General features: G+C 56.4%; 1 protein-coding gene across 3 annotated transcripts in view; it reads left to right on the top strand.

Moving 5' to 3' along the window:
* The first annotated feature begins 346 nt into the window (after positions 1-346).
* B3GNTL1 (UDP-GlcNAc:betaGal beta-1,3-N-acetylglucosaminyltransferase like 1) overlaps positions 347-11,266 on the top strand; it is a 213,542-nt gene continuing 202,622 nt past the window's right edge. For 2 of the 3 annotated variants that reach the window (XM_073682421.1, XM_073682419.1), the window contains exon 1: positions 355-422. The gene's annotated coding sequence lies outside the window, so the exon portion shown is untranslated. Of the gene's footprint in view, positions 423-11,266 lie in introns of all 3 variants that reach the window. The other variant, XM_073682420.1, reaches the window with a different exon arrangement.

The following is an 11,266-nucleotide window of genomic DNA, read 5'->3' as shown; positions in this document are numbered from 1 at the left end:
ACAGTATCACACATGATAGGATTAGATACACAGCTCAGCAGACAGTATCACACATGATAGGATTAGATACACGGCTCAGCAGACAGTATCACACATGATAGGATTAGATACACAGCTCAGCAGACAGTATCACACAGGAAAGGATTAGATACACCAGTTTACCTACATACTGCACACCATGAGTTATTAGCACGTGGCCTCCTCCTGTGTTGTCCTGACAGGAGTATTACATCCAGGATACAACGAGTTAACCATGCTGCAGTGTTGTGCTTCATAACAGCTGACAGGATGGACAGGAGCTTCAGCCAATGAGACGTGAAGGAGGTAATGCAGTGACCAATCAGCTGTAAGACCCTCCCCGGAACCGTGTTTAGTTTACAGGAGAGTGAAAGCACGTGGTGCTGTCCGGCTTCAGTTCTCAGGTGCGTGGCGGGAAGCGGGACACACCACAGGGAGGGGAGCGCTGCAGAGGGATGCTGTGTATAGGGGCAGTGACTGCAGAGGGATGCTGTGCCTAGGGGCAGTGACTGCAGAGGGATGCTGTGTATAGGGGCAGTGACTGCAGAGGGATGCTGTGTCTAGGGGCAGTGACTGCAGAGGGATGCTGTGTCTAGGGGCAGTGACTGCAGAGGGATGCTGTGTCTAGGGGCAGTGACTGCAGAGGGATGCTGTGCCTAGGGGGCAGTGACTGCAGAGGGATGCTGTGCCTAGGGGGCAGTGACTGCAGAGGGATGCTGTGTCTAGGGGCAGTGACTGCAGAGGGATGCTGTGTCTAGGGGCAGTGACTGCAGAGGGATGCTGTGTCTAGGGGCAGTGACTGCAGAGGGATGCTGTGTCTAGGGGCAGTGACTGCAGAGGGATGCTGTGTCTAGGGGCAGTGACTGCAGAGGGATGCTGTGTCTAGGGGCAGTGACTGCAGAGGGATGCTGTGTCTAGGGGCAGTGACTGCAGAGGGATGCTGTGTCTAGGGGCAGTGACTGCAGAGGGATGCTGTGTCTAGGGGCAGTGACTGCAGGGGGATGCTGTGTCTAGGGGCAGTGACTGCAGAGGGATGCTGTGTCTAGGGGCAGTGACTGCAGAGGGATGCTGTGCCTAGGGGCAGTGACTGCAGAGGGATGCTGTGCCTAGGGGCAGTGACTGCAGAGGGATGCTGTGTCTAGGGGCAGTGACTGCAGAGGGATGCTGTGTCTAGGGGCAGTGACTGCAGAGGGATGCTGTGTCTAGGGGCAGTGACTGCAGAGGGATGCTGTGTCTAGGGGCAGTGACTGCAGAGGGATGCTGTGTCTAGGGGCAGTGACTGCAGAGGGATGCTGTGTCTAGGGGCAGTGACTGCAGAGGGATGCTGTGTCTAGGGGCAGTGACTGCAGAGGGATGCTGTGTCTAGGGGCAGTGACTGCAGAGGGATGCTGTGTCTAGGGGCAGTGACTGCAGAGGGATGCTGTGTCTAGGGGCAGTGACTGCAGAGGGATGCTGTGTCTAGGGGCAGTGACTGCAGAGGGATGCTGTGTCTAGGGGCAGTGACTGCAGAGGGATGCTGTGTCTAGGGGCAGTGACTGCAGAGGGATGCTGTGTCTAGGGGCAGTGACTGCAGAGGGATGCTGTGTCTAGGGGCAGTGACTGCAGAGGGATGCTGTGTCTAGGGGCAGTGACTGCAGAGGGATGCTGTGTCTAGGGGCAGTGACTGCAGAGGGATGCTGTGTCTAGGGGCAGTGACTGCAGAGGGATGCTGTGTCTAGGGGCAGTGACTGCAGAGGGATGCTGTGTCTAGGGGCAGTGACTGCAGAGGGATGCTGTGTCTAGGGGCAGTGACTGCAGAGGGATGCTGTGTCTAGGGGCAGTGACTGCAGAGGGATGCTGTGTCTAGGGGCAGTGACTGCAGAGGGATGCTGTGTCTAGGGGCAGTGACTGCAGAGGGATGCTGTGTCTAGGGGCAGTGACTGCAGAGGGATGCTGTGTCTAGGGGCAGTGACTGCAGAGGGATGCTGTGTCTAGGGGCAGTGACTGCAGAGGGATGCTGTGTCTAGGGGCAGTGACTGCAGAGGGATGCTGTGTCTAGGGGCAGTGACTGCAGAGGGATGCTGTGTCTAGGGGCAGTGACTGCAGAGGGATGCTGTGTCTAGGGGCAGTGACTGCAGAGGGATGCTGTGTCTAGGGGCAGTGACTGCAGAGGGATGCTGTGTCTAGGGGCAGTGACTGCAGAGGGATGCTGTGTCTAGGGGCAGTGACTGCAGAGGGATGCTGTGTCTAGGGGCAGTGACTGCAGAGGGATGCTGTGTCTAGGGGCAGTGACTGCAGAGGGATGCTGTGTCTAGGGGCAGTGACTGCAGAGGGATGCTGTGTCTAGGGGCAGTGACTGCAGAGGGATGCTGTGTCTAGGGGCAGTGACTGCAGAGGGATGCTGTGTCTAGGGGCAGTGACTGCAGAGGGATGCTGTGTCTAGGGGCAGTGACTGCAGAGGGATGCTGTGTCTAGGGGCAGTGACTGCAGAGGGATGCTGTGTCTAGGGGCAGTGACTGCAGAGGGATGCTGTGTCTAGGGGCAGTGACTGCAGAGGGATGCTGTGTCTAGGGGCAGTGACTGCAGAGGGATGCTGTGTCTAGGGGCAGTGACTGCAGAGGGATGCTGTGTCTAGGGGCAGTGACTGCAGAGGGATGCTGTGTCTAGGGGCAGTGACTGCAGAGGGATGCTGTGTCTAGGGGCAGTGACTGCAGAGGGATGCTGTGTCTAGGGGCAGTGACTGCAGAGGGATGCTGTGTCTAGGGGCAGTGACTGCAGAGGGATGCTGTGTCTAGGGGCAGTGACTGCAGAGGGATGCTGTGTCTAGGGGCAGTGACTGCAGAGGGATGCTGTTGACGCGCCCCCTGGGCCAGTGCTGTAGTGCGGCGCGCGTGCGCGCGGGGAATACCCGGAGCCGGATCCGATGGGGGTAGTAGTCTTCGTGTGGCGGTGACCCGGTCCGTGCCCAGGGTGGTCAAACTAAGTGGCAGTTATTGGTATGATGGTATTAGTGTCCGACTACGCCACCCGTTGAATGCGGCTATGAAGCCGCCGCTGCAGGGCAGTCCGCTGAGGCCGGTGGTACGGATGTGCAGCGTGGATGGTATAACCCCCAACGGGAGGGGTATGGCCTCAGGGCAGAGGATGAGGTTGATGTTGGGAGTGATGGTGTGGATGTCCCAGCACTAATGGTGCGACAAGGAAGCACGGAGACGCGAGGGTACAGTTCAGGGTCTTTACTGATGGTACAAGGCAAATTCCCCCCCGGGAGTACTGGCTAGTATTTGGGGCCTGGTTAGTCTGCGAGTAAGCCGGAGTTCCCCTGGCCAGGTGGAGTTGTAGGCCTTCCCGTTAGTCTGTACCCTTCCTGGCTACCCTGCTTTCGGCGGTTACAAGTAGCCCACGTCCCTGGGTATACCGTGTGGTGCTCACCCGTATGGCTGGTGACCTGGGGCCTCCTGTTAGCCTCCGCTCCGGGATGGCGGTGCTGGTCCCTTCGTTGTGACTGAGCCTTCGGGCTTTTATGGCCAGAGGACCTGGAATCCCCTGCCGGATGGATTCTGCTGCTGGGTATATCTTAGTCCCCACAGCCTCAGACTCCTGTGTCCGGTTTTAGTTCCTTCTCCCAGGGCGAGCTCTGCACAGCTCCAGCCCCTGGCGCTTCTCCTTGGCTCCTACAGAGCTCCTGAGGTCTATCTGTCCCTGTTTCTGCGTGTCCAGACCAGACTCCGTCTCTTTCTGGAACTCCTCTCTCTAACCCTGCCTCAGCCCCAGTTTATATAGGGGAAGTTCTTCCCCTCCCAGGACTGGGCAGGAGGTGTGGCATGCTTAGGATTCCTGCCCAGGAGACCTCCCACCTGCTCACAGACGTAATACTGCTATTACTGTGGAAACCAGACCCCTGGGGTGCCATATTCCCCCCCTAGTGAAATTTAGTACTCCCAGACTAAACATAACAGGGTATAAACAATAACAATTAAATACATGAGATGGTCACGGCGTGTCCGTAACCGGGAAGCAATAAGGGTGTCCATTTCACCAAAGAACAGGGAGCCGTAACCAGGTAGGGGTCTGTCCTGCCCCGAGTCTTTAACAGTCTGTAGTCCATTCCTGGGTTACGCTCCAAACATATTTACAACAGAGTTCCAGTTACTCACTGTCCATAACCTGTCAGTCCATATAAAGAAACCTGTAACTGAAAAACATAATTAGCAACGGCTACAACAAAACAGGCAAACATAAAATAGTTAAAGCAACTAGCCAACTTAGATTCTCCAACGTACAGGCATCTGGCCTCTGGTAACCCTAGTGGACCTACGGAGCTCACTAACTGGTCCTGCACTACAGGGTGTAGGAGGTGTTATGGGCAGGCTGGGCAGCTTTCTGCGCACTCTTTGGCTCACTTGGGGCATGGCAGGCTCACTACTAGCAGAGGGTTGATCCTCCTGTACTGCTGGTGTGGACTCTTCTGCCTCTTGGGCCGGCTGCTCTTCCAGCTCTACTGGTTCCTCTGTAGGCACTTGCGGGGCTGGCTGGAGAAAGGTGAGGACGGGTACCACGACAGCACCGTTTACTTGTGTCCAAGACCGGGGGAAGTCTCCGAGTACAGTCCTGATCATTTCTTCCCTTTCCTCTGCGGGTCGAGGGTTTTCTTGATTTTCTTCTTCAGGGCTTTGCAGCTGCTCGGGACACTTCTTCAGATGTGGTTTCTCCTCCATCCTTACTGATCACGCAAATCTTTGGGTTCTCATGGCTTGATGGCAGTACGGTGTACGGGTCCTTCTCCCACTGGTCGTCCAACTTGTGGAGCCGTCTTTTCCTCTTCAAGACCTGCTCTCCAGGTACCAGGGGAACAGCGGGAGCATACTGATTATAAGCCCTCTCTTGCCTTTCTCTAGCTTGAGACAGACTTCGCTCGACGCTCTCCTGTACTTTCCGATACTGCTGCTGCCGTTCTGTATCCCAGTCTGCCTCTGGCGAGGTGTCCTCGGGCGTCAGGACTCCCATATCCAGGTCGATAGGCAGCTTACCAGGTCTCGCTCTCATTAGGTAAGCCGGGGTACAGTTGGTAGAACCTACAGGGATGTGGTTGTATAGGTCCACCAGATCAGGCAGCTTCTCAGGCCACATACTGCGTTCTTCCAGGGGCAATGTTTTCAGGAGGTCTATCACCACCTGGTTCATCTTCTCGCAGAGTCCATTAGTTTGTGGGTGATAGGGCGTTGTTCTTATCTTCGTGCAGCCATACAGGTTGCAGAACTCCTGGAAGACTTCTGCTTCGAAGGCTGGCCCTTGGTCTGTCAGCACTTGGTCCGGGTACCCGTGTGGACGGCAGAAGTGCTGCTGGAAGGCTCTAGCTGCTGTTTGAGCCGTTAAGTCCTTGACCGGGACCACCACCAGGAACCGGGAGTAATGATCTACGATTGTGAGGGCGTAGACATACCCAGATCTGCTTGGAGCCAGTTTCACATGGTCCAGGGCTACCAGTTCCAGTGGCTGTCGGGTGATGATGGGCTGCAAGGGAGTCTTCTGGCTGGCACGGTCCTTCCTTCTTAGGTGGCACGGTCCACAGTCTCTGCACCACCTCTCGATGGCTCCTCTCATGCCTACCCAGTAGAACCGTTCACCCAACAAGAACTCCAGCTTCTTCCACTCGAAATGTCCTGCTCCGTTGTGGTACGCCTCCAGAATCATAGCCGCGTCTCGTCTGGGGACCACTACCTGCCAGGTCAACTCATGTGTTCGAGAGTTAACCATTCTCCGGCACAACTTCTCCCTGTAGAGGAACAGCCTACTTTTCTCCTTCCACAGTTGCTTAGTCTCCTCTGGGGCGTCTGGGTCCAGACTGGCATCGGCTTGGGTCAGCATTTCCTTCACCAGACGGACTGCGGGATCACTGTCTTGCGTCTCCGCCCAGTTGTAGTGGGGCAAGGGATTGAACGTCGCGGAGCGCCTGCCCTTCACACGGTGGGAATACAGGGTAATCCCATGACGGTGGAACGCAGGGAGCTCAACTTCTTCCAGATCTTCTGGATCTTCTCCTACGTCCGGTAAGTTCGGCATTCTAGACAGGGCATCCGCGTTGGCATTGGAGCGTCCTGCCCGGTATTTGATGGTGAATTCAAAGTTGGACAGGCGAGCCATCCATCTCTGTTCCAGAGCACCGAGCCTTGCAGTGTCCAGGTGTGTCAACGGGTTGTTATCCGTGTACACGATGAATTTGGAGGAGGCAAGGTAATGCTTGAAACGTTCGGTCACTGCCCACACTACTGCCAGGAACTCCAGCTTGAATGAGCTATAATTCTCAGGGTTCCTCTCGGTGGGTCGTAGCTTTCGGCTAGCGTAAGCGATTACCCGTTCTTTTCCTTGCTGGATCTGGGACAGCACGGCTCCTAGCCCGATGTTGCTTGCGTCCGTGTGGAGGATAAAGGGCTGGCTGTAGTCTGGGTATGCCAGGATTTCATCCCCCGTGAGGGCCATCTTCAGCTGGCATAAGGACTCCTCTTCCAGCTTTTCCCACCTGAAGGGCGGCTTCTGGTTTTTGGCTTTTCGAGATTGACCTATCAGGAGGTCCTGCATAGGGGCTGCCATTTTGGTGAAACCGGGAATGAATCTTCGGTAGTAGCCTACCAACCCGAGGAACTGCCGCACTTCCTTTATGCTGGAGGGTCTTGGCCAGTCCTTAATCACGGTGATCTTATCAGGGTCAGGAGCCACTCCGTCAGCACTCACCACGTGTCCCAGGTATTGCACCTTTGGTTTCAGGAGGTGACACTTGGAGGGTTTCACCTTTAGGCCGTAGTTTGCCAGAGCTTCGAACACTTCTGCCAGGTGTTTCAGGTGGTCCTCGTAAGTCTTGGAATAGACGATGACATCGTCCAGGTATAACAGGACCGTCTCGAAGTTCCGGTGTCCCAGACAGCATTCCATCAACCGTTGGAAGGTTCCTGGTGCGTTGCAGAGCCCGAACGGCATACAGTTAAATTCGCTGAGACCCATCGGGGTGGTGAATGCGGTCTTCTCCCGGTCTGCCTCTGCTACAGGAACCTGCCAGTACCCGCTAGTGAGATCCAAAGTAGAGAAGAAGTTGGCAGATTTTAATGCAGCTAAGGACTCTTCTATCCTTGGTAACGGGTACGCATCTTTGTGTGTGATACGGTTGACCTTCCTGTAGTCTACACACATTCTCATAGTGTTGTCCTTCTTTTTCACTAAGACTAGTGGAGCTGCCCAGGGGCTACAGCTGTCCCTGATTACCCCAGCCTCCTTCATGTCTCTAAGCATCCCCTTGGCGTGTTGGTAGTGTGCAGGGGGTACGGGTTGGCATCTCTCCTTTATGGGAGGATGGTCTCCCGTGGGGATGTGGTGTTCTACCCCCTTTACTTGCCCGAAGTCTAACAGGTGTTTACTAAACACTCTCTCGTACTCTTGAACCACCCGATAGACTCCTTGTTTCTGGTGTGAGGGAGTGGAGTCAGTACCCAGATGTAGTTGCTGACACCAGTCCTCCATTGGTTTCTTAGAGCCGTTACCTTCCTCTGGTTGAGATGGAGGCAAGGGTTCCACGGCCTGTACAGAATTCTGGTTTATGGTGAACAATTTAGCTAGCGTGGCATACCGGGGCAGGTGTACTTCTCTCTCACCGATATTTATGATGCGAACGGGCACCCTCCCATGGCGTACATCGACCACCCCCCGTGCTGTCAAAATGGTGGGCCTACTGTCTGAGTAGACGGGTTCTACCATTGCTTGGTAGTCTCTTAGACCAATAGCTGCTCGGCACCAAATCATCATCTCACTTTTTGGGGGCATGGCAATAGGGAACGGGTCACACATTCTCACGCTACCTATCTCACCACCAGATAGTTCCACCTGTTGCCGCTTCATCAGTGCCCGGATCTCTTTTTGGAGCACACGCTGCTGGTCGGAACTGGCGTTCTTGGCAACCTGCTGTAAAATGAGAATCACCTCTGCAAGACCATTTTCAATTACATTGGTTCCCAGGGTGATTCTAGGGTGACTCTCATGACGGTCGATGTCCACTATAATCAGTCCTTGTGCCGCTAGTTCGACTTTACCGATTTTAATGGTCACCTCCTTGAATCCCACCTGCGGCACGGGCTGACCATTGCTGGCGATGATACTCAGGTCGTCGTCTGGGTAGCGGGTTATGTCCGAATCATTCCAGTACTGCTTGAAGAGCACGTACGGGATGGTGGTGACCTGTGACCCAGTGTCTAGTAGGGCACTCATAGGAATGCCATCCAGTACCACAGGCAAGATTGGACGTCCCCCTACGTATTTATCACGCCAGTTTGATGGGCCTGATGGTCTTATGCCTGGGGGTTGGCCCTCTACCCCAGGTTGTGCCCGTTTAAATGACAGTACCTTGCCACATGTCCGGGTTGATTGCAGCGGCGGCAAATAGGTCGTCCGTCCTCGTTGTATCGATCGCTGGGTCTTCCTCTGGCCGGTGGGGTCCTCCTTGGTCGGCGCCACGGGATGTCCTCCGGTCCGGATGCCAGCTCGATCTTCCCTGCAGTAGAAACCTGTAAAGACTGCACAGTTCGGGTTAGCGCGGCAACGCTTTTAGTTAGCTCTTGGACCTGATGGTGCAGGTCTGTAGCTGGGTCATTGTTTAAAGCCTGCGCATCAGCTCCCACAGGCCCTGCAGACAAGGGCGCCGTCTCCTGGTGATAAGTGATAGCAGGGCGCCTGTGGGTCACAGCGCCACCTGGTGCCGGTTCTCGGAGCACCCGGATGGCTCTGTCCTTGAACTGTGCAAAGTCCAGGTCAGGGTCCTGTAAGGCCATTGCCCGCAACTGGGTTCGGTGGGCATTGCACAGTAGACCCTCAATGAATTGTTCAGTCAACAGCTTATCTTCATTTCCCACGCTGTCAGGGTCTGCCTGCTTAATGGCTCTCAGGGCCTCTTGTAGGTTTAGAGCATAGTCTCTTATACTCTCATGTGCCCGTTGTTTGCACCCATAAAATCTTAGTTTTATTTCGGCTGAGGTGCGGGTGTCAAATGTGTCTTTCAGCCGGGTTAGTATGTCTCTGACAGTCCTCTTCCTCCCAGGTGGCCAGGACTTTACCTCCCTTTGGGCTGCCCCGATTAATTGGGCCACCAGGATGCTCACTTTTTGCGCCTCCGTGAGGGGATACACCTGGAAGAGGCTATCCAGCCTTTCTCTAAAGTCATTTAGGGTATGTGACTCCCCTGAGTACTGGGGTAGCCAGGCTGCCCCTGGGATATAGGGCATGGTGAAAGGCATGACCGCAGCAGCGGTGGCGCTGGCGGCGGCTGTGGCGGTGAAGCTCTCCTCCGTATCCGACATCCTCCTCCCCCCTAGTGGACCGTGGCCTACCTTGCGATGATCCTCTTCCTTAGGCCGCGGCTCCGCAGTGGATCGTCAGGGTTGAGGACCTTCCGTCGCGCTCCTGTGACGTCTGCGTCTGCTGGGCTCCTTCCAGGACCTTACGCAACGTCCGGACGTGAGGCGGGGCTTCAGTTCTCGCGGGCTTTCGGAGTCCACGCCCCTCTTCTTCCCGCGCGGCGCCCTCAAGATGGCGTCCAATGGCGGGAAAACTCCACGGATGGCGGGAAGAAGGCAGAAGATGGCGTCGGATGGCGGGAATCGGCTCCAGATGGCGGGAAACGACTCCGGACGGCGGGAAACTTCACCACAGGTAAGTATAAAAGTCTCTTTTTTTCAGGCACGCAGTACCCGGTGGTTGCGGGCACGTAATCCTGCCGACTATGCCAAAGTTGACGCGCCCCCTGGGCCAGTGCTGTAGTGTGGCGCGCGGTGAATACCCGGAGCCGGATCCGATGGGGGTAGTAGTCTTCGTGTGGCGGTGACCCGGTCCGTGCCCAGGGTGGTCAAACTAAGTGGCAGTTATTGGTATGATGGTATTAGTGTCCGACTACGCCACCCGTTGAATGCGGCTATGAAGCCGCCGCTGCAGGGCAGTCCGCTGAGGCCGGTGGTACGGATGTGCAGCGTGGATGGTATAACCCCCAACGGGAGGGGTATGGCCTCAGGGCAGAGGATGAGGTTGATGTTGGGAGTGATGGTGTGGATGTCCCAGCACTAATGGTGCGACAAGGAAGCACGGAGACTCGAGGGTACAGTTCAGGGTCTTTACTGATGGTACAAGGCAAATTCCCCCCCGGGAGTACTGGCTAGTATTTGGGGCCTGGTTAGTCTGCGAGTAAGCCGGAGTTCCCCTGGCCAGGTGGAGTTGTAGGCCTTCCCGTTAGTCTGTACCCTTCCTGGCTACCCTGCTTTCGGCGGTTACAAGTAGCCCACGTCCCTGGGTATACCGTGTGGTGCTCACCCGTATGGCTGGTGACCTGGGGCCTCCTGTTAGCCTCCGCTCCGGGATGGCGGTGCTGGTCCCTTTGTTGTGACTGAGCCTTCGGGCTTTTATGGCCAGAGGACCTGGAATCCCCTGCCGGATGGATTCTGCTGCTGGGTATATCTTAGTCCCCACAGCCTCGGACTCCTGTGTCCGGTTTTAGTTCCTTCTCCCAGGGCGAGCTCTGCACAGCTCCAGCCCCTGGCGCTTCTCCTTGGCTCCTACAGAGCTCCTGAGGTCTATCTGTCCCTGTTTCTGCGTGTCCAGACCAGACTCCGTCTCTGTCTGGAACTCCTCTCTCTAACCCTGCCTCAGCCCCAGTTTATATAGGGGAAGTTCTTCCCCTCCCAGGACTGGGCAGGAGGTGTGGCATGCTTAGGATTCCTGCCCAGGAGACCTCCCACCTGCTCACAGACGTAATACTGCTATTACTGTGGAAACCAGACCCCTGGGGTGCCACACTGTGCCTAGGGGCAGTGACTGCCGAGGGATGCTGTGCCTAGGGGCAGTGACTGCCGAGGGATGCTGTGCATAGGGGGCAGTGACTGCCGAGGGATGCTGTGCCTAGGGGGCAGTGACTGCCGAGGGATGCTGTGCCTAGGGGGCAGTGACTGCCGAGGGATGCTGTGCCTAGGGGGCAGTGACTGCCGAGGGATGCTGTGCCTAGGGGGCAGTGACTGCCGAGGGATGCTGTGCCTAGGGGGCAGTGACTGCCGAGGGATGCTGTGCCTAGGGGGCAGTGACTGCCGAGGGATGCTGTGCCTAGGGGGCAGTGACTGCCGAGGGATGCTGTGCCTAGGGGGCAGTGACTGCCGAGGGATGCTGTGCCTAGGGGGCAGTGACTGCCGAGGGATGCTGTGCCTAGGGGGCAGTGACTGCCGAGGGATGCTGTGCCTAGGGGGCAGTG

The sequence above is a fragment of the Phyllobates terribilis genome, unplaced genomic scaffold, assembly GCF_046119375.1.
Source record: "Phyllobates terribilis strain yellow unplaced genomic scaffold, ASM4611937v1 Scaffold_5__5_contigs__length_657084704, whole genome shotgun sequence".
NCBI classification, from domain to species: Eukaryota; Metazoa; Chordata; class Amphibia; order Anura; family Dendrobatidae; genus Phyllobates; species Phyllobates terribilis.
Note: the sequence above shows the minus strand (reverse complement) of the source record. Positions and strands in the feature narration are given on the sequence as shown.